The sequence below is a fragment of the Mesoplodon densirostris genome, chromosome 4 (assembly GCF_025265405.1).
Source record: "Mesoplodon densirostris isolate mMesDen1 chromosome 4, mMesDen1 primary haplotype, whole genome shotgun sequence".
Taxonomy (NCBI): Eukaryota; Metazoa; Chordata; class Mammalia; order Artiodactyla; family Ziphiidae; genus Mesoplodon; species Mesoplodon densirostris.
Window position 1 is genome coordinate 63437357 of NC_082664.1, and position 23562 is coordinate 63460918.

The 23562-nt window shown below is 37.6% G+C and overlaps 2 protein-coding genes across 2 annotated transcripts in view; one reads left to right on the plus strand and one right to left on the minus strand.

The window, feature by feature from the left end:
• Positions 1–20726, minus strand: part of MIPOL1 (mirror-image polydactyly 1) — a 322444-nt gene extending 301718 nt beyond the window's left edge. The window contains exon 1 of the mRNA XM_060098155.1: positions 20485–20726. The gene's annotated coding sequence lies outside the window, so the exon portion shown is untranslated. The remainder of the gene's footprint in view (positions 1–20484) is intronic.
• Positions 20727–20838: 112 nt separating this feature from the next.
• Positions 20839–23562, plus strand: part of SLC25A21 (solute carrier family 25 member 21) — a 537589-nt gene continuing 534865 nt past the window's right edge. The window contains exon 1 of the mRNA XM_060098159.1: positions 20839–21097. The gene's annotated coding sequence lies outside the window, so the exon portion shown is untranslated. The remainder of the gene's footprint in view (positions 21098–23562) is intronic.

Below are 23562 nucleotides of genomic sequence, written 5' to 3' on the forward strand. Positions count from 1 at the left end.
ACCAACAATATAGGAAAAGCAATCATGTACTGTGACTAAGTTGTGTTTATCTCATTATAGGTTTATTCAATATTTGAAAAGAAATTAATGCATTCATTACTAACATCAAAGTATAGATAAACATCTATAGATGAAGCATCTGGTAAAATTCGACACGCATTTCTTTAAAAAAAACTCTTTGCATTCTAAAAATATAATAATCTGATAACAGGTGTCTTAAACAACAAGCAAGAAAAAAATCCTCTAAGAATGGTGAAACATTAAAAATTGTTCCCTTGTTACTGGAACAAATCAAGAATCTTGGCTATTCACACTTCTTTCAATGTCTACTTAAGGTCCTTGCCATTACAACAATGCAAAACCCTGAGGGAGAAAATAATACAACTTTATTGACTGATATAAAGGAAACCTGAATAAATGGAGATATTTACTATGGTCATGGACTGGAAAACTTAAAATTATGAAGTGCCAATTCTGTTCAAACTGAATGCAGGCAAGCCAGTTAGGACTGAAGGGCAGAGTGAATGGCTCTAAAGGCCACTAAAACCTCACTGGAATGAATTAGAAGTATGATGTCAGTTAACTAAGGTTTCTATATGTCACTCTTCTCTGGAAATTTTATAACATTCCTTGACAAGACCTACTATATATGCAGTTGTACTGAGTTAAAATTCAAATGGCACTTTTCTGGTGACCTACCTTATCCAATTTTGAAACTCATAAATATGCTTCCCAAGAAACTGTTGGTTCAGAAGTGAAAACAAGAGCTACAGAACATTGAAAAATATTTTGCAAAATCTTTTTCAGAAATGTTTTTCTTCAACTAGTGAAAGTTAATGTTTTACTGTTCTGTATAATAATTTCAAGATAATAAAATCAGTTTTCCCTACTCCCACTAAGTAAATGTCCAAACAATATCTACAGATTTAAAGGGGCTATCCACTTGCCCCTGTCCAGTTCTATCTATACAAAACTTCACCAAAGCACTTGTCAAAGTGCATATTATTTACTTATGTGCTCCTCTCAATTAAGCAACCTGATTGAAAGGAGGCTTATATTTCTCATTGTTGTGCCTCACTCATAACACTGAAGAAGTGTGTGTTGAATTAATAAAATCACGTTTTATAGATAAGGTTCTAAGAGAAGTTAATTGACCAGGTTAGAGTCTCACTAATATGGAGCAAAGCTACTCATTCATTTCTGTACTGAGCAAATATTTATTGTTCTAGGGCCTAAATTCTAGGACTAAAACCTAGACCTTCTGACTCCTAGTCAAAAAATCTTCTACCTTTTCTTAGTAATGAAATTGCTCTCAGAGGATTATAGTGGGGAAGAGAAACTCCTACTAGAGAGGAACTAACTCACTACTGAACAAAAATTGCCCATCTTGTATATGTGGAGGAAGACAATCCCTTGCTAGTTAAACATGAAGAGGCCAGAGAACCTAAGGACCAAAATTCAAACTTTTGGCTAAAAAAACAATTCAGCAACAAATCATGAAATCTGGAATCATAAAAAGATAAAAATCATTACATTTACTCAACAACAAGACTGAAAAAGGCTATGTTATTTGCTAAACTTTCTGGAGCCTTTGATAAAGTATTAATTTTCTTCTACCTAAATACATTTTTTTCTACTAATAATTTTTATTTAGATTTCCTCTAAATAATAATCAGTTAAAACAAGCATATGAACTATAGCAAGAAAGTAATATTAAGAGAGAAACAAACTTTAAATTACTAAGCACTTAAGTAAATGTTTTAACTTTAAATAACTTTCATCCAGGACATTCAGCATCTTCAACATAAATTTTGTGGAGAGTTATCTCTCAGTTATAAGCATCAAAATGTGAAATTTGTACATGTGTAATCGCCCTGTTAAATAAAAGCATCTTTTGTACAGAATTAACAGAATTCCAAGCATTTTTCTGCCTCATAAACAAGTGCATAATCTAGGTTTTTTCCACAGCTTTGTCACACCTACTTTGATAGTAAATTTTTTTAGCCATTCACCTGACTGTTGCTAAACATCACCTTAGCTTTCACAAGAAGAACACTTTTTATAAAGATATTTCTATTAGCTCATCTAGATTGATTTAAATTATATGACACAGATACAACTGGTGTAAACAGGTTTGGGGACAAACACAAGTCATTCTTGGTATGTAAATAAATCAACTGAACTAGTAGGAGCAGAAACATCTACAAGAGATCAATACTAGCCTGAACATTAAGCATACCACAGGCATCAGTTGGTATGTTTATACCAAAGGAAATGCAGAACTTTAGTTATTCTGCAAAATCATTAAGTGGAAGCCATTTAAGATAATTTCAACTGTATACTGAATTTTTAAAATATTTTTGGCCATTAAGAGACCATCGGAATTAGCAATCCTACCAAAAAAATCAAAATTACACATTCCCCACAGATGACTGGCAAATAACATTTTTATATATAAGAAATAAAGTTATATTTTACCTTTAGTTATTTATTTCTATTAATATACGGGTTACAGAAGTTTAACCTTAGTATTACCTCATCAGATAAATGGCCTTGTTTGCTAGAGAAAGAACAAGTATACGTCGCCACCTAGTGGAAAAACAGACAAACATTTCCAACACCTCTTTCAGTCCTTTTAACTACTTTCACAGCAAACGTAACAAAACTGACTTTTAAAAAGCCCACCTTTCACTCATAACAAGTAATTACAAGTTTTTTCCTAATCAATATTCTAGCCAACATTTTGCATTTGATCAGTGATATTTATGAATATTCGGGATTTCCTCAATATCTTGTAATGAACTTTTCTGTAGGAACAAAGAACAGTAACAATTGATTTGGCAAAGGAAAAACTTAGAACTCACTGTTCCTTTAAAGAAGAGAATAAGATGCACAAAAGTGTATTGTGACAAAAGTCACTACACAAACATACAAGTATGGAGTAATATTCTGTAGGCAAATACTAATGTAAAATGCTCTTCAAAGTTCCTAAGGTCATAATAACAAACAGCTAGGGAGATACGGACAAAACACAAGCAAGGTTTCTAAACACTTTTTTGACCTTTCTTAACTATTAAATAACATAATAAAAAACTTTTATATTTTTAAAATTTTGATGCAAAACTTAAATGTTACAGCAGCCTTTAAAGACTCTGAAAAATTCCCCCTTTAATAACTACTTTAAATACACATATTTTAAAACTATAAAAACATTCTAACCATTAATGTAACTAAAGTCAAATCAAACTCAATTATTTCTGAATCATGATGCAATGTATATAAATTTAACTTAATATAAAAGCTGATTAAAATCAGGCACCAGGCATGAAGAGGTATACAACCAGTAGTAATTACAAATCTAATACTCATTTCCACATTTCTGTATAAACTCATTATAGAATTTAAGTGTATTTCTCTTTATGTTGTCAATTTAATTAAAAGTGTTGCTTAGTCCACTACTCTGTGATGTTAATTCATATGAATAATAGGGTTAGCAAACCTTAATCTTTTAATAATGTTTAAGGATTTAATTCTACACTAATTCATATCTCTGGTGCCTATTGAGCACAGCACCTAGCAGAAGAGTACATATATTTTAAATGAACAATCCAACATAAAGACTTTTTTATGAAACTGTTGGCTTATTTGGGGGAACTTTAACAACATTTTCAACCTTACAACTTTTCTTTATTGGTCAGGGTGCTTATTTTATCAAATCAAATTGTTTTAAATTTTTCTACCTTTTAGATATCATAAGAGACTAAAAATTTGAAGCAAGGAACTTGCTTTGATAAATGGACTTTTAAATTATTATTTCAGATCTTCAACCTGACCTGAGGGGGTGGGCAAGGATAGTATCAACAGTTGGAAGAAAGAGAATCCACTTGCTAAAACAAGAATCATATCCACAAATAACCCAACACAAAGTTTTCTGCTGTCCTTGGTCACTATCATCTGATAAACTTTTCCATAGAAAGTTACTGGTTTATCAAAATTACCCTCTTGCCTAGATGCAAGGAATAAATTGTTTACTCTATTTATAAGGACAAAAAATGAAACTGTTTCCTTCTCAGTTAAGACAAGGTTGGAGTTTTTTCCTAAGGATGATTTTTTATAAATTTATTTATTTTTGGCTGCGTTGCTGTGCGTGGGCTTTCTCTAGTTGCGGCGAGCGGGGGCTACTCTTCATTGCGGTGCACAGGCTCCTCATTGTGGTGTCTTCTCTTGTTGTGGAACACAGGCTCTAGGCGCACAGGCTCCTGTAGTTGTGGCCTGTGAGCTCTAGAGTGCAGGCTCAGTAGTTGTGATGCATGGGCTCAGTAGTTGTGGCATGCAGGCTCAGTAGTTGTGGCATACGGGCTTAGTTGCTCCGTGGCATGTGGGATCTTCCTGGACCAGGGCTCAAACCCGTGTCCCCTGCAATGGCAAGTGGATTCTTAACCACTGCGCCACCAGGGAAGTCCCTCCTAAGGATGTTTTTTTTTTTTTTTTTTTCTTTTTGCGGTATGCGGGCCTCTCACTGTTGTGGCCTCTCCCGTTGCGGAGCACAGGCTCCGGATGCGCAGGCCCAGCGGCCATGGCTCACGGGCCCAGCCGCTCCGCGGCATATGGGATCCTCCCAGACCGGGGCACGAACCCGTATCCCCTGCATCGGCAGGCGGACTCTTAACCACTGCGCCACCAGGGAGGCCCCTAAGGATGTTTTATTCAGAAATTAGGAAGGCTTCCAGTTATTCAGAAACTAGGAAGGGTCAAGACAGTAAACTATAAAGATTGCTGGCTCTCTCCCCCAAAATCAACCTTGAGAAACTTGAAAAGTGAGAGGGAATCACGGACCTGAAGAACCAACCAAAAACTTCAAGAAATCCATGTGTCAGCTGCTTTGAAAGAGGACTGGGGAAGAGGAGGACTATAGCCTTGGGTGAACAGCAGACACTGATTATGCAGAAAGAAGAGGTGAGAGAAAAATTTGCCTGGCTCTAACCTCCCCCATGTTGCATTAGAACAATTCTTGTCTGTCCCACCAACACAGAAATCAAGAGCAATAACCCAAGCTGCAAGTGCCATGGGGTAATAAGGCAGGGCAAAAATCCTACTGGGTGAGGAAAAGATATGAGATCTGTCTTAATCCACTTGGGCTGCTCTAACAAAAATACCACAGACTGGATGGCTCACAAACAACAGAAATTTACTTCTCACAGTTCTAGAGGCTGGAAGTCTGAGATAAGAGTGCCAGCATGGTCAAGTTCTGGTGAGAGTCCTCTTTTGTGCTTCAGACTACCAACTTCTCATTGTACTCTCACATGGCAGAGAGCAGAGCTGGGAAGCAAACTCTCTAGTGACTCTTTTTTTTTTGAATTAAAAACAAATTTTTAAAAAAATGTCAGCTCATTTGGAGGATATAAGCTGAAAAATTTTTTAAATTAATTAATTATTCATTTGGCTGTGTTGCGTCTTAGTTGTGGTACGCGTGTGGGGTCTTCGTTGCGGTGCGTGGGCTCCAGAGCATGCAGACTCAGCAGTTGTGGTGCGGGCTCAGTAGCTGTGGCACACGGGCTCTCTAGCTGTGGCATGGGGGCTCTAGAGCGCGTGGGCTCAGTAGTTGTGGCAGGTGGGCTTGGCTGCCCTGAAGAATGTGGGATCTTAGTCCTGCAACCAGGGATTGAACCCGTGTTGCCTGTGCTGGAAGACAAATTCCTAACCACTGGACCACCAGGGAAGTCCCCCTAGTGACTCTTGTAAGGGAACTAATCCCATTCATGAGGGTTCTGCCCTCATGACCTATTGAATCCTAATTACCTCCTAAGTCCCCACCTGGCACACCAAAGGTTTCAACATATGAATTTGGAGGAGACATAAACATTCAGTTCATAACAAGATCTAACCATCATTTAATTTTTTACCTTCTCCCCTTGCAAACCCCAGACTGGTTGGACTATAAACCATAGCAATTCCTGTTCCTGAATGTACAGGAAAACTGCATTTCTTAGCCGCCTTTTTAAAATTTATTTATTTATTTTATTTATTTATTCTTCGCTCCGTTGGGTCTTCATTGCCGCGCGTGGGCTTCCTCTAATTGCAGCGAGTGGGGGCTACTCTTCATTGCGGTGCACGGGCTTCTCCTTGTGGTGGCTTCTCTTGTGGTGGAGCACGGGCTCCAGGATGCGCGGGTTCAGTAGTTGTGGCGCAGGGACTTAGTTCCTCCACAGCATGTGGGATGTTCCTGGACCAGGGATTGAACCCGTGTCCCCTGCAATGGCAGGCAGATTCTTTACCACTGTGCTGCCAGGGTTCAGTAGTTGTGGCGCAGGGACTTAGTTCCTCCACAGCATGTGGGATGTTCCTGGACCAGGGATTGAACCCGTGTCCCCTGCAATGGCAGGCAGATTCTTTACCACTGTGCTGCCAGAAAAGTCCCTTCCTAGTCTTCTTTACATTTGGGTCATGTAACCGAGTTGTAGCCAAAGCAGTGTAGGCAGAAGAGATACAAGCCAATTTCACAACTCATCCTTAAAGATATTCTATGAGATCCTCTAGCCTTCTCTTCCCCTCCTGCAACAACCTGGAAAACCACATTTGAGATGGTGGCCTCACAATACAGAAGGAACCTCGATCTCTAAGCCAAGCTCTGTATGGGTGAGAAATAAACTTGTGTTGTATTAGGTACCAACAAATGTCAACAGTGATTCTATGGTACCTGAAACTCTTTAACTGCAAGCTCACCCCATCGCCTCTTCTGAAAATACACTCACTCTCCCTCTCACACACATTTCATTTTTTAGACCTTGGATATACCTGTTCAGCTCCATTTCCAAACCCCAGATATGGGGAGACATAGTAGACAGTGGCTGTGTGCTGGTTAAATGAAATAAACTGTACTAAATAAGTTCAAAGAACCAAAAACATGAATAGACTATAAAATGTTAACTGATCACCTCCTTGGGGAAATGTACCATAAAGTTGAAAAGCAGACTGCCTCTAAAGCAGGAAAAGACAAGAAAAGAGAACCTCCCTTAGAGAGTCTACAAAGGAACACAGTCCTACTCATATCACTTTAGCACAGTGGGAATCATTTCAGATTTCTAACCTCCAGAACTGTAAGATAATAAATTTGTGTTGTTTTAGCCACTAGATTTGTGGTGATTTGTTACAGCTGTTGCAGCAGCAATAGGAAACTAATACATATGTCTTGTGAGTTTTCCAGCTCTCATACCACCTATGTTAAGAGACGTTTTTAGCCTCTCTTACAGAAGAAATTTAAAATAAAAGAGGGATCACAGTCATGAATCAACTGGATATTGTGTCCTTGATGATCAGGAGCCTGCCAAAAGGCATATCTCCACTCTCCCTAGAAGAGTTATTTCTCATACTATTCAGAAGAGAATCCTAACTCAGCATAGCCACATATTAGCTGAAGGATAAAACACTTTCTAACCAGAGTTCACTTTCATTCAGTCACTTCCTGTAACTACTTTAGGGCTGATTATTGCAGAGTCATAAAATGAATATTTAGACATTGATGCTTATTAATGCTGTAGCCTTTGGCAAGTCACTTTTTTTTTCTGTTCTAGGGAACTGAGGAAATAAGTGGTGACTAAAAATTTTACATTTCACAAACTAGTAAAATTTCCAAAAAAAACTTGTTGATAGGCTATTACTTTATAAAATAAAGAACATTTTAGCAGAATATATCTTCAAAAAAGACAACCGTTTAAATTGAATAAATTTAACTTTGTGCAAAAGCCAAGAACATTCTGGGAAGACCATGGTAGAAGCTGCATAATTTGTGAATGTCCCCAAATATCTCCACAAAAACAGACAGAGAGACCAGGATAGTAAAAACAAACCCATAAACAGAATATCAAACACAAAACTAGGTAAACACAAAAATACAACACCAACAACTATAAGACCTGCATGATATCCAACATCTGCGCAGGAAAGAGGAGAGGGGAACAACAGGGAGCAAAGAGGTATCTGAGAGCCACAAGAATCTCTATAAGCAGCAGGTAAGTTCACAGCAAGCAAAGGTCCTCAACAAGGCCTGAAGTGAAGGGGCTGGAGCAGTCAAAGCCTTATGAACTCTCAAAACATTTGGACAAAGTTTCTTGTACATTGCGGAGAAACTGAAAACAGTCGAAATTCAGTAGGGAAGACACAATATGGACAAAATAAAAACATAAAAATGAAGTCCAGGAAATTCCCTGGCAGTCCAGTGGTTAGGACTCTGCACTCTCACTTCTGAGGGCCCAGGTTCATCTCCATCAGGGAACTAAAAGCCCACAAGACACGCTGCATGGCCAAAAAAAAATTTTTTAATTAAAAAAATAAAGTAAAATAAAATAAAGAGAATATGGACAACACACAAAAATCCGCTTCAAAAAAAAAAGTCCAGACAAATGCTAGAGAAGGGAATAAATAATTACTTCTAAATAATTACTAAATAATTACTTACTTCTAAATAATTACTTACTTTTAAAAATAATTAATTATTTTTCTAAAATAATTACTTTAAAAAATTTTCACAACTCATTTAGAAAATTTCAAAGGGCTTAAAGATCTTTATATTCTTAAAACAAATATACTCATTACAATCAACTATAATCATTAGAACTCAGAGCAAATCCAATAGTAATGTCAAATGATGCTGGATTCTTGATTTGGCAGAAATCACTGATAGAAAAAAAAATTAGAGATAGAAATTCTAGGCAGTGCCCAAATGACCATATCCCATAGAAAATAATCCAGAATACACTAAAACAAAAGTAGGAAGAAAGAAAAAAAGATCATCGCTTACATTCACCACCAAAATATGAAATACTCTTAAAATCTTAGTGTGCTTCCTTTGCCACTTTTGTTTTACATATTTATATATGTGCAACCAATGTCTACACATACTTGACTTTTTTCACAATATTATATCATAAGCATTTTTCTTCAGACCACTTCAATGGTTTTTAATATTCAATTGGATGGCAATATCATTGTTTCCTGTTATGAATATCACTAGAAGGAACATCGTTTTGGCAGCTCTTAAAAATCTCATTAATATTAAATGTGGCAATGTTAAAGAGTAGTCTAAATTTTTATCCACTGACGGGCTAATAATACAGTCTTTTGTTTTTCATAAAGTAATTCCTAAAATTAAGAGCATGTTTTAGAAGAAAACTGATTAAAAAAAACTTCAGTGAAGAAAATAATTTCTCTAATTTTTAAGGTATATTTACATGTAGACCAAAAGCTTCCAGAACCAGCTATTAATCATGTGACAAAATATTTTAAATGAGATTTTACTTCTAAAATGGCTAACAAACAAAACTATAGGCATTTTAAAGATGGGTATGAAGTTTATAATTTAAACTAAAATGAAAATTAATCACCTGCCAGAAATAAAGGCAATAGAAACTAAGCCACTGAAATCCTAAGGTGAGTTTCTTAACCAGTAAAGAATCACAAGGAAACTCAGACAATGAGTTTTTGTATATGAACTTCCTAAGTTACAGTTCACCTACCGAAATGAATTAGAAAAATCTTGCCCACTGTGCCAGCTCATGCCACTGAATAAAATGTTCTACTTGGGCAGATCTTAAGCTATATCACACAATATCTGCAGCTTCCATGCTGGTAACAAGCTGTTTGACATAAATTAAGGAAAGAGCTTCAATTTACATTAAATTTAAAAGATAGTAAGAGTATTAAACTACTAATTAGTTTCAAGACATGCTGCTTAAAGAAGAGGTCTGCCATACTTCAGAAAACGCCGTTAAAAAAAAATGAATTTAAATATTTTTTAAAACTTTAGGTTTTATATATGATTGAGACAATGCAAAACAGCATTTCAACACCCAAATACAAATAGTATCTGTAAGAAATTGCCATTCAAATTCCATCCAAGAAGTAGAGCAATAATGCAAATTTTTTTTCTAATTATGTTATGAACACTTATATCCTTGTACCCTAACATAAAATTACATGCTCTTAGGTCATACTTGGTAAGACATTACTTCCTAAAATCAAAATATTATTTAAAATAAATACATAAGTAACAAAATGCACACTGTAGGGGTGAAAAACTTTTCCTTGATCCTCTTGGGATCCCTGGCTGGGCCTGAATAGTAAACTGACAAACACAGATTAACAAGAGAAAAGCAGACAAGTTTATTTAATATAAGTTTTACATGACATGGGAGCCTTCAAAAGGAAATGCAGATGTGAAGAAAACAAGCCCGAGCATTTTTACACTAGGTTTATGAGGAACAGTGGAAAGTCATGGAAAAACGTTATAGGACAAAAGGGTATGAGCCAAGGGTAGTAAACTGGTGAAAACTTAGCAAGGCCTGTTCGTTCAGATTCCTTTTGGTATCCTCCATCTTTGAAGATAAGGATGTTCCTTTCCTCCAGATAGAGGGAGGGCACCTCTCACATGAGGGTCTTATGACCTGCTTCAGTGAGGAAAGGGGAGGTCTGAGAGTCCTTCCTGCACCTGCCGTTTCTCAAAATCCTTCAGCTTTAAAATACTCAATATGCCAAGGTATCATATTTTGGGGTAGCGTGTTCTGAACCCTGTCAACACAAAATGAAAATATCCTACAAATTACCCTTTCCTAACTATATATTATTTAGGATCATAGAGCACAGTGAAAAAAACAAGCAAATACTAATCAAAAGAAAGCAAAGTGGCTATATTAATATTAGACAAAGTGAAACAAGAAACATTACCAAGACTAAGGACATTGAAGGGTTTAAATCACTTACAAGACATAAATAATCCTAAATATGTAAGCACTTCACAACAAAATGTCAAAATACAAGAGGCGAAAATTGATGAAAGGAACAACAGACATATCTTTGATTACAGCTGGAAACTTCACCATACCTCTCTTAGTAATTCAGAGAATAAGTACTCAGAAAATCAGCAAAGATAGAGAGGACTCAGCATTATCAACCAACTTGACCTATTTGATATTTACAGACAGCTCTACCCAGCATAGGAGAATACACAATCTTTTCAAGTACACATGGCACATTTACCAAAAAAGACCCTATTCTGGTCCATAAAAAAAGACCTCAACACATGGATAAGAACTGAAATCATACAAATGATGTTATCTTACCACAAAATAAACTAGAAATCATTAACAAAAAGGTATCTCAAGAATCCCCAAACACTTCTAAGTAACACATGGTTCAAAAGGAAGAGTAAAGGGAAATTTTTAAATATTTCAAACTGTATAAAAATGGAAACACAACATAACAAAAATTTGTGGGATATGGCTAGATCAGTGCTTAGAAGGAATTTATAGTATTAAAACACATGTATTAAAAAAGAGAGGAGGGTTCCCTTCTCTCCACATCCTCTTCAGCATTTATTGTTTATAGATTTTTTGATGATGGCCATTCTGACCAGTGTGACGTGATACCTCACTGTAGTTTTCACTTGCATTTCCCTAATACTTAGTGATGTTGAGCATCTTTTCATGTGCTTTTTGGCCATATATATGGCTTCTGTGGAGAAATATCTATTTAGATCTTCTGCCCATTTTCTGATTGGGTTATTTGTTTTTTTGATATTGAGCTGCATGAGTTGTTTGTATACTTTGGAGATTAATCCCTTGTCAGTTGCTTCATTTGCAAATGTTGGTGGGAATGTAAATTGGTGCAGCCACTATAGAGGACAGTATGTAGGTTCCTTAAAAAACTAAAAATAGAACTATCATATGACCCAGCAATCCCACTCCTCGGCATATATGAGGAGAAAACCATAATTCGAAAAGATGCATGTACCTCACTGTTCACTGCAGCACTATTTACAACAGCCAGGACATGGAAGCAACCTAAATGTCCATTAACAGAGGAATGGATAAAGAAGATGTGGTACGTATATACAATGGAATATTACTCAGCCATAAAAAAGAACAAAATAATGCCATCTGCAGCAACATGGATGGACCTAGAGATTATCATACTGAATGAAGTAAGTCAGACACAGAAAGACAAGTATCATATGATATCGCTTACATGTGGAATCTAAAAAAAAAGGGACTTCCCTGGTGGTCCAGTGGCTAAGACTCCACGCTTCCAATGCAGGGGGCCCAGGTTCAATCCCTGGGCAGGGAACTAGATCCTATGTGCCGCAACTAAGAGTTCCCATGCCACAACTTAAATGATCCCGCATGCCATGCAACTAAAGATCCCACATGTCGCAACTGAAGAACCTGCATGCAGTGACGAAGATCCCACGTGCTGCAACTAAACCCGTTGCAGCCAAATAAATAAATAAATAAATATATATATATTTTTTTAAGTACAAATGAACTTATTTACAAAACAGAAGCAGAGTCATGGATGTAGAAAACAAACTTATGGTTACGGGGGGATAAGTGGGGGTAGGGATAAACTGGGAGATTGGAACTGACATATACACACTACTACATATAAAATAGATAACTAGTAAGAACCTGCTGTATAGCACAGGGAACTCTATTCAATACTCTGTAATGGCCTATATGGGAAAAGAATCTAAAAAAAGAAAAAGAGTGGATATATGTATATGTATAACTGATTTACTTTGCTGTACGCCTAAAACTAATACAACATTGTAAATCAACTGTATTCCCATAAAAATTTTTTAAAAAGGTGGGGAGGAGGACAGCCTCTCATTAGTACTCAAGCTTCTGCCTTTAAAAAAAAATACAAAATTAAGAGAAAATTAAACTCGGAGTAAACAGAAGGATGTTTTGGTAAAGAGCAAAAATCAATGAAACTGAAAATGTGAAAACAGAAAAATCAATGAAACCAAAAGCTGGTTCTTTGAAAAGAGCAATGAAATTGATACCCTCTTGGCCAGACTGACCAAGATAAAGACGACATATATTGCCAATATCAGGAAGAAGAGGAGGATATTAAAACAATCCCATAGACATTAAAAAGATAAAAAGGGAATATTACAAATAACTTCACACCTATAAATCTGACAAACTCCTTGAAACATACAATCTACCAAAGCTAACTCAGTAAGAATAGATAGCCAGAATAGCCCTACATCTATTAAAGAAATTGAATTCATAGATTTAAAAACCTTCCACAGAGAAAACTACAGCCCCAGAGGATATAAGGTCTCTTAATCCTCTTTCTTTCCTGGAAACCTCCTTCCTGAGGAGGCTTCTCTCAAATCTGGACCATCTGCTCTCTAGGCCTGCTATATAACTGTCCTTCTTAGGACATCATTTCACTGTTTTCCTGGGTTGAACTTACTATTTCCTACACTCCAGGTCTTTCTTTCACTTCTTTATTTTGCTAGAGCACAACTTCTGAGGCTTTTCAGGTGTAAAAATATCTTTGTTCTAACTCCCATACTTCACTGATTGTTAACTAGCCATACTGCTGGTCAAGAAGACAGACGCTGATATATTCAATTCTTTTTTCTTTTTAGGTTTTCTCTCTGGAAACCTTCCGATTTCTTTCTTTCTTATTTTTTTTATTCTTGGTGCTGTGAAATTTCACAAACATGTGCCTATGGCTAGGCTTTTTTATTTTTTTAAATTGAATACTCTTAGGAAAAGAAACAGAATGCTGTACACCTGGTTTTTAATGAAGGTTATTTTCGTTGGGGTGATGGAATTTGGGGCAATGTTTTGCTGTCAACTTTTTATTTATTTATGTTGCTTAAAAGAGTGTATAATGGTTATGAATTTATTATTTTCTTAATAAGTGAAAAGAGGTAGTTGTAAAATAATACAGTATGACCACTGTTATATTAAGAAAATAAAAAAGCAAGCAAACCAAAACCGTGTGTTTGGATACATATATACACATAAGGAAATGCATAAAGAAAGGTCTGAAAGCATTCATTCCAGGATTCTACAGTTTCTACAATAGCCACTGAAAGAATTACAAAGCATGTATAATTTCTGAAATAGAAGAGGGTAAAAAATGGAATAATACAAAATATGAATGGAAGAAATGATCCAACTACCAAATGCTCCAATTTTAAGATAAAGATGTCCCACTGGATTTTTAAAAATCCAATTCTATGTACACATTAATCAAAAGAAGGCTGATACAGCTATACCAAAATCAGAAAGAGGTCACAGATTGGAGAAGACTCAGGAAACATGACAACTAAATACAATGTGGGATCGGGATTGAGTCCTAGAACAGAAAAAGAACACTACTGTAACGGGAAAACTGTTGATAAAATGTATAGTGACTAGTATTGTAACAATATTAATTTCTTGGTTTTGATAATTGTACTATGATTACACACTGTGTTAACATTAGAAACAAGGAGAAAGGTTTACAGGAACTATCTGTACTATTTTTGCAACTTTTCAGGAAGTCTAAAATTATTTCAAAATAGTTTTTAAAAAATCAGATTAGACATTAAAACAAACAGCATTACTAGAGATAAAAAGGAACACTTCTTCATGGAACAAAGGTTCAATTCATAGGAAGATAGACTAATTAGAAAGTTGACTACACTTCTAATAACATGACTTCAAAATAAATAAGTCAAAAATTGACAGAAAACTCCTAGGGAGAAATAGAATCCAAAATTACACAGCGAGATTTAACACATAGTAAATTGTCAGTAACTGACAATCAAGCACAGGTGTGCGCACATACACACACACACACACACACACACACACACACACACACACAATCAGTAAGGAAAGAGAAGATTTTAACAACAGTGTTAACAAACTTCACCTACTAGTCACATATAAAGCACTGTACCCATCAACTGCAGAAGTTACATCACACATACACACACACACACAGAGTCATACTCATACAACATTTTTTAAAAAGCCAGATACAAAGCTCATTTCAATGATTATTCAATTGAAAATATCTGATGGTAGTTACATGGGTATTAACTTTTTATTTATTCATTGAACTGTCCACATATATTTATATACTTCTTTTTTACATGTATTGAATTTCACAATAAAGATATTTAAAAGTTAACTGATCTATATTATTTATTTATATACTCATTTATTTATTTTTTCAGTTTTTCAAAACTTGTTCCACAGTAGCAAAAACCTCAAGATATAACTATGAAGATGAGAAGTTGGTAAGCTCCAACAGAAAAATAAAACAAGATTGAGGATCAAGGGTTCCAGTAAAATCATCCCTGTTGTACTCTAGTAGCTTCCAAAACTTATAAATCAAGGGATACTAAAGGCGATTCTCAAAATAATATCTATACATACTCAAATCACCTTAATGTAAAACTACAGATAAATAAGAGCAGACTACCTGGCTATCTACATCCCAAGCAGTATAAAATCTAAATTAAAAAGACCTTCAATACAGACAATATCTGAATCAGAGGTGCTCGTACCAATTGCCAAAAGCAGTTCTATGGTAAGTTTGTCCCATGATTACCCAATTTAATGAGACGCCAAACCAAACCAACCTTCAAAGTAATCATCTCTTTATGTTGCCATTTTTGAGAAAAACAAATACCTAGAAATTAAGTTAAAACAAACATAGAATACTTAAATGGTTAATATTTTTCTTTGCACAAAGGTAAAAATATCCTCAAATATGTTTAAAATGATAAAAACATACTGAAGCTATGTTTATAAAAAACTTCAAGGAGAATTATTCCTTTTACTAAAAATCTTCTGAAATTAGTAAGAGCACTTTATTGGTTAGCTATTGCTACCTAATAAACCACCCCAAAACTTAGCAGCTTAAAACAATGCACATTTGTTATCTCACAGTTTCTGAGGAATTGGGTGTTGCTCAGTTAGGTTCTCAGTTCAGTCTCTCACAAGGTTGCGGCCACAGTGTCAGCCAGGGCGACAGCCATCTCAAAGCTTAACTCGGACACTATCTCCCAACTTCCATCAGTGGTTGTTGGCAGGATTCAGTTCCTAAGGGGTTGTTGGTCTGCACAGGCTACTGGCCAAAGGCTCCCCTCAATTCCTTGACGGGTGAGGCTATCTATAGGTCAACTCATGATATGGCAGCTGGCTTCATCAAAGTGAGCAAGCAAGAGTGCGCCAGAAAAAAGGAAATTATAGTCTTTTATAATCTAATCTCATAAGTGACATCCCACCACTTTTGCCATATTCTAATACAAGGTCTTGTCTACAGTCAAGGGAAAGGGATTACACAAGACTGACTACACAGATACAGGGTTATCTTAGAAGGCTGCCTATCATAAGCAGCATAATGGAAAAAGCAACTGGAATAAAAAGTTAGAACTGGATCCTAGTAACTATGGGACTATACACAATCTCTCAAGGCCTTAATATTTTCACTGAAAAAAACTGAGAGGGCAGCCTAAACGACCTCAAGCGTTGCTTAAATTCTAAATCCTGTATTTCTCTACTGTGTCTTTTGGAAAGGATTACCAAGTTAGAGATACTTGGTCAAAATGCCTCATTTTACAAACGAGAGCTGAGTTGCAGGAAGGGTTAACACAGACAGGTAGTAAACCACACTCATTCTGCTCTTATGCTCAGTGCTCTTTGCACTGTAACGTATTCCCTTCGCAATTAATGCCCTAAAACAACACTATCCTTTCTTTATAACAGTCTCAAAATCCAATAAATTCAAAAGGAAGAGAGAATAATAGTACTAACAAGAGCAGCCAGAATTGGATAATGTTGTGCAAGATATCTTTCTCTCTCATCAAACCCTAAAGCTATCTCTGTAGGTGGCATGTGAGATGAAACTGAACTATACTCTGCTCATCCCCAGTCCCAGGTATCTGGACATATTAGTAATAAGGGTATTTGCTGGAAGGAAAGTATGAAAGCAACAGATAATAGATCATAGCAGAGAAATACAGTCACCTTAAACAAAGTAAGCAAAATTAAGTATAACTTAAATGAAGTATCTAAAAATAGAAACTGCAACCAGAAAGGGCAAGGTTTGTCCCCACTGGAATCCTGGAAAATGGACAGTCCCAGAGGTCAACAATGGCAATGCACGCAATGAAGGCAACGTCCATGGGAGCAGGTACTCGAGGAAGCTAATGACAACAACTGAACTGACAGATATATCCTTATGAACACAGAAGCATCATTCAGGATCTAGTATCATTACACATTTCTACTATATAAATACCCTATTTGCTCCTATATCAGGTAGGGGTGGGAGGCGGTTTTCACTTGTCAGAGAATCCCCTCCACCAGTATAAACCCTTTACCAGACATAATAATTTGTAATGACTCAAACTCTGGTGCAGGGCTTCCCTGGTGGCGCAGTGGTTGAGAGTCCGCCTGCCGATGCAGGGGACGCGGGTTCGTGCCCCGGTCCGGGAAGATCCCACATGCCGTGGAGCGGCTGAGCCCGTGAGCCATAGACACTGAGCCTGCGCGTCCGGAGCCTGTGCTCCGCAACGGCAGAGGCCACAACAGGGAGAGGTCCAAGTACCACAAAAAAAAACAAAAACAAAAAAAAAACAAAAAAAAAAACTCTGGTGCAAATAGTGCAGTGAAAACATTGCATATAAGTACAACTGTTGTGTGTGGCAATTATAAAGCAGAAAGGTATTTGTATTAGTCAAAATATGTGTGTGTATATATACACACATAAATCAATGCATAACTGGATCCAAAATTTCTATGTAAGAAAGGCTTAATGACCCTAGTGGGTTGGTGGTGGAAACTGGGGCCCAGTGGTTATCTTAAATCTGTGTCTGCATAACAATCAAGCAAGATCATCCATATCAAAGAAAACATCACATTGATGGAGACTGCCCCAAGCCTCTCATTAGTATTAGCATATATCTATGTATATACCTAAATTCACTTCTATAAGCCATCTAAAAAAAAGAAAGTGTTAGCTAAAAATGTTAACATATTTTCAAAAGTTTTTTTGGTACTTTTGGTGCTGAGTGAAAGGCAGGGGACCAAAAGTAAGAGAAGATGAACTGGACAGCCCAATGGGGCATTTAAGGAAGAGAGTACCTCCAACTTGGGCAGGGGTGCCACAGTCGAGTTTCATGGCCCAAGCCATTGACTGTTACTTCCTATAGTATGAGCATACTCAATTGGGTAGATATAAATTTCAACCAAGCCATCCCATGATGGAACCGCTCAAAAGACAATATCCAACTCAAAGTATTGCAAAAAGTAGGTATGCTTTTTTATACTTTTACTCAGTGTCGACTACTGCCTGCATATTCATCTCTTTCTTAGCCTTTTATGCAAATCAACAAAGGGTTTTATTTCCTTTCTTGCTTCTTAACCTCTTTTTTATTTGTCAGCTTTAAAGGGATGGGAGATAGTAGGAGCAATAAGAACAATTTAGAGAAGTCTCCAACAGGTCTCTAATTAATCTCAAGGTAAAACTGATAAAAAGCAAAGGAAGTATGTTTAGAGATTTGAAATTTAACACCAAAACACTACAGCACACATTACTTAGTACTATTATGTATTTATACTTTTCCAACATAGCCCCATCTAATGATGTCACCAACAATGAGCAGAAGATCAAATGGTCATTTATGAACAGTCATTTTTCAACATAGTAGTGGTTAGCAAAGGATGAAATGAAGGAAGGAAGGAAGGAAGGAAGGAAGTTAAAGAAAACAGAAAGGAAGGGAGGGAGGAAAGGAGGGAAGGTAGGCAGGGAAGCAAGCAAACAGGCAGGCAAAAAGAAATGAAGGAAGAAAGAAAATACAACAGAGACTGTATATGGCCTGCAAAGCCTAAAATACAGGCAGTCCTAGCTAGGACTGCTTTAACTGAAACTCTTCAAAGCAAGACTGCCTATACTAACTATTCAGCCCTTTACAGAAAATTTGATAACCCCTGCCAATGGATATATCCAAATGGCCAATACGTAGACATATGAAGAGTTGTTAAATATCATTAGTCATTACGGGAATTAGGGAAAAACCCCAATGTGACATCACTACCCACCAGAATGGGTAAAATGAAAAGGACAATGCTAAATGTTGCAAACATGTGCAGGAGCCAAAATTCTCAAACACTGATAACAGGAGTGTTAACTGACAACTAATTTGAACAACTTTTTGGTAGTGTATACCAGAAATACATATTTGCGCATCCTATAATATAGCCATTTCACCAGTAGGTATACATCCAACAGAAATGTATACATATGTTCACCAAAGTACTTAGTTCATAGCAGCCCTACTGGTAATACCCCCAAAATGGATGGAATACTGCTACATAACTTGTATAAATCTCATGAATATAATATTGAGCAAAAGTGAGACACAAAGGACTATAAACTGTATGATTCTATTTATATAAAGTCAATAATAAGTAAATTCATTGATGATGTCAGAAATTGAGATAACGGTTACCTTTGGAAAGGGGACACAAAGTGAGGCTTCTAGGATGCAAGTAATGTTTTTTCTTGGATATGCACACTTTGTGACAATTCAATGAGCTGTACACTTATGATTCATGCACTTTTCTGTGTGTCTATTACGCTTTAATAATTAACACACTAGAAACATATCTACAAACTCTATGCCTCTGAAGGAAAACTGTGTACATCTCTCGTTCACTTTTCGGATTTGCCATCATTACCTGTCCCCAATGAGATATCTTAATTCCTGTTACCTTATATAGAAAGGAGCTTTGTTTTAATTAATTCTCTTGGTATACTATTGCACAGGATACCCACGTTTATGTAACCGTCATTTTAGGTTAGTTCCACACTAGATCCCAAGGAGAAACTCTGAAAAGCCAGTAACTTGTTATCGTGAAAGTTATCTGGGTAAGGGAAAAAAAAAAAAAAACACCTCCTTAAAATGTTGTTTTGTTTGGCCCTTTGTTTTGGCTCACCTTTGTCTACTACCACTGTGATTTAATCTGCATAAAATGTTCAAAGGAGCTTTTCAAAAAGCCTGTTCTTGTGGAAAGTTTTTTCTTTCTACGACATCCTGTCTAATAATGCTGTTATCTTGTGCTTATCCTTTCATCCATGGAGCTTAAAGTACTTCACAAATGACTGTCGGGTGGTGTCACCTTCCAGTCAGCGAAATGTGGGCCCAGAGACATTGTGAACCCCCCAAAATTCTAACAGTACCTTTGTACAGCATGGCTCAGCGTACCTAAAGAAGCACACATTCTTTGCCGAAACTTATAAGTGTGAGACCTGAAATACAAAGCGAATGAGTGACTCTCAAGGGCAGAGTCAATCATAGGTTGAGCCAGGACCTGAACCCTCCAATTCACTGCCTCTTAGGAAAAGCAAACTAACAAAAACCTACACCCTTGAATATACGCTCAGCTGCAGAACTCTTGTAATAGGAAACAGGGGAAGATGCCGAAATCATGCCCAGAAAGAAGACCGGAGGACCCCACGATGCTGACCTTCGAGGGAGCCCCATCACTCCCGGCCGCACGGGGCCAACCTTCACCGGGTGCAGTTTCTGCGCGGCCCCTTCTCCAAGGAGGCTACGGCCGGAAATTCCAGGTCTGGCCTCAACCCACTCCTTTTCTCCGGTCGCCCAAACGTCCCACCCTGCCCGTTTACCTGAGACGCGCCCCGCACCGCCACAGGAGCCGACTCTGCGCGCTCGCCCAGACTTTCTCAGGCCCGACGCGCAGGCATCACGTCAACCAATCGACGCTCGCTCGGAGCCTCCCAGTCGGGGCTCTTCCGCGCGGGGAGGTGCGCTCGTCTGCGAACGTCCCCACGGGCCGCGACCCGGGAGCGAGCCAGCCGCCAGCCGCGCGAGGGGGCCCAAGGGGAGCAGAGGCTGGAGCGGGCGCCAGGCGGGGGCAGGCGGCGTGCACCGGGCATGCGCGTGCCGCACCACTAGGGACGTGGGGCGGGGGCGGGGGCGGGGGCGGGGCCTCTGGGCAACAGAGCGAGCTTGGGAAGTCCTCGCTGGAGTTTCGGGAAGTAAGAAGGCGGTGTTAGTAGTCTCCCCTCGGCTGTTCCGCAGGGCGCTACGGTTGTCAGGTCTGAGACGACGGACGCATTCTGTGAGAGTAAAATATTCTCTGGAAAAAATCTAATGTGGTTAGAGGAGGGAAACGGCGTGCTTAAAAACGTGTCTTGTGGCCTCGACTTGAGCGTTGTCGAGTCTCCACAGGAGCAGGCGGAATTGTGGTTTCCGGTTTTGTTTGTGTGTGTTTTTGAGGTGAGAGGGACAGTGGGGATGGGACACCAGGGAGATAAGAGGGCCGTGCTGGGAAGGGATGGTTGAATGAAAAAGGCCGCAGTTGGACTTCAGTTGGATGAGCAAAAAGCAATACCTAGCTCCTAGACAAAGAGTACTTCAGACTAAAACTTGGAGATGGTTAACTTTTGATTTAAGTACTTAAGAAAGAGATATGGATACTTAACGTTCAATATATGGATTCTTTAAGACAAAATGTTGAGCCTTCCAGAATTAAAAAATTGCCTTCCAGAATTAAAAAATTAAGTCCTCAATTCGTGTACCTCCCTGTTGAAACAAGAAAGGACTATAGCTGATAGTAATTCAAATGTGGTTTTCTTGCACTACGGATCAGTATTTCTTTTACAAATGTCACGTTAACTCCTTAAGACACCACATAGTTATTGAGCACATACTATGTGCCAGGGACTCTCTGGGTTTGCATAATAAGCAATAATGATGATTTCTTACACATCCCCGAAGAACAGGCATAATATGAAGTGTTGACAGTTTCCCAAGTTAGTGGTTAAAGTTAATGAAAGGAACTTACACTTTAGTAAAAAAGAGGAGTGAAAAAAAAAAGAAAACATGAAAAAACTGGATATAAATTAGTTGGAAGAAAATAGGTTATAATATTAACGAACTCTTGCTTATTATATTGTAATGAATGCACAGTGCTCTGAAGAGGTTTTTTGTTTTTAGATTCAGCTTTGAAATGCATTTTTCTTTACTTCAGTCAAGGTCTGAATCAGATATTTATGGACAAAAAGTACCATAAAAATATATGAGGCAGAAGAGGAGTGATATAGTTTGTCAGAGTAGATGGCAAGGGTACCCTAATCAGGAAAAATGATTTGTGAAAAGGCTTAAGGCCAACTCAAATTTATGTAAAAGAAAGGAGGGAAAGTTGCTTTTTCTAGCTAAGGAATAAAAAGAAATAAGGGGGGATAGTGACCACAACACTGAGAAAAGTCAAATAATGAATTTATAGGTTAAATTTAGAGAACATGCATATACTATTTTTTTGGGGGGGGTAAAGGTACATTAACCCTAGTTTTTTAAAACTCATTATCTGGATGCCAGAAGTCTCCAGGGTAAGGAGAAAATCCATGTTTTCTTTCCTTTTAGTAACATGTTTTTCCTTCTGTTGTTTTTATTCAGTGAGTTCAAACATTATGCATTTTCTCCTTAGTCCTTCCTCCAACTTACCTGAGGTTACTCCTTAATGTTCTTTTCCTGAACTTTTCATACCACAAGAGCTCATTTTTTCTCAACCGCCTTCCACCACCACCACCACTCACATGTACATTTTTCATTCTCTATCCTGTTAACAGTTGCCAGTCTACAGGGAATGAAAGGCACCACTTAGAGCTTTTCTTTTCTTCTCAAGTTAATTATCAAAGATGTTGTCTATGTCTTTATCCCTCCTATAAGTTGGATAAGTATGAGAGGGTAAAGAAAATGAACCTCTTTTGCATTACAGAGAGCAAAAGAATGTCAGATCATGAATACCGTCCAGTTTACAAATATCATCAGCCTCCCACAATGTGCCAGCCACACCAATCAGTTGTGAAAATGAAATAATGAATAAAAACTATGCACACAAGTAGCTGAGAATGTCGTGTGTATTAGGGTTCTCTAGAGAAACAAATTATAAGATTAGTTAGATAGATTGATAGATAGATTTTTATTGTAAAGGGTATCTTGTTTTAATTTGCAATTCTGAGCTTAATCCTCTCCTGATCTCAATATCTATTTATCTTCCACCATTCCCATTCTTATGTACCTAATAACAGAACTTCAAAATACATAAAGCAGGGCTTCCCTGGTGGTGCAGTGGTTGGGAGTCCTCCTACCTATGCAGGGGACACAGGTTCATGCCCCGATCCAGGAGGATCCCACATGCCGCGGAGCAGCTGGGCCTGTGAGCCATGGCTGCTGAGCCTGCGCGTCCGGAGCCTGTGCTCCACAGCAGTGAGAGGCCCACGTACTGAAAAACAAAAACAAAAACATAAAGCTAAATGTGCTAGCACCGCAGAGAGAAATTCACAATTAATATAAAATTATAGTCAGAGATTTCACATTCATCTCTCAAAAATTGATAGAACAAGCAGTCAGAAAATCAGTAAGTGTATATAAGACTTGAACAACACTATCAACCACAACTCTATTAACCAACTTACCTAATTGACGTTTATAGAACACCTATTAACAGCAGGATACACTTTCTTTTCAGGTCTGCATAAAATATTCCAAGACAGACCATAATATATATCATAAATACAAATTCATTTAAAGGGATTCAAATCAGGAGTGACATTAGAAGATGGCAGAATATGCAACTCCATACCCTCCTTCTCCCATGGAAACACAAACTTAACAATAATACATGGGCCAGTTGTCTTTGTGAGAAATCCAGAAACCAGTAAAGTGGGTCCTGCACCCAA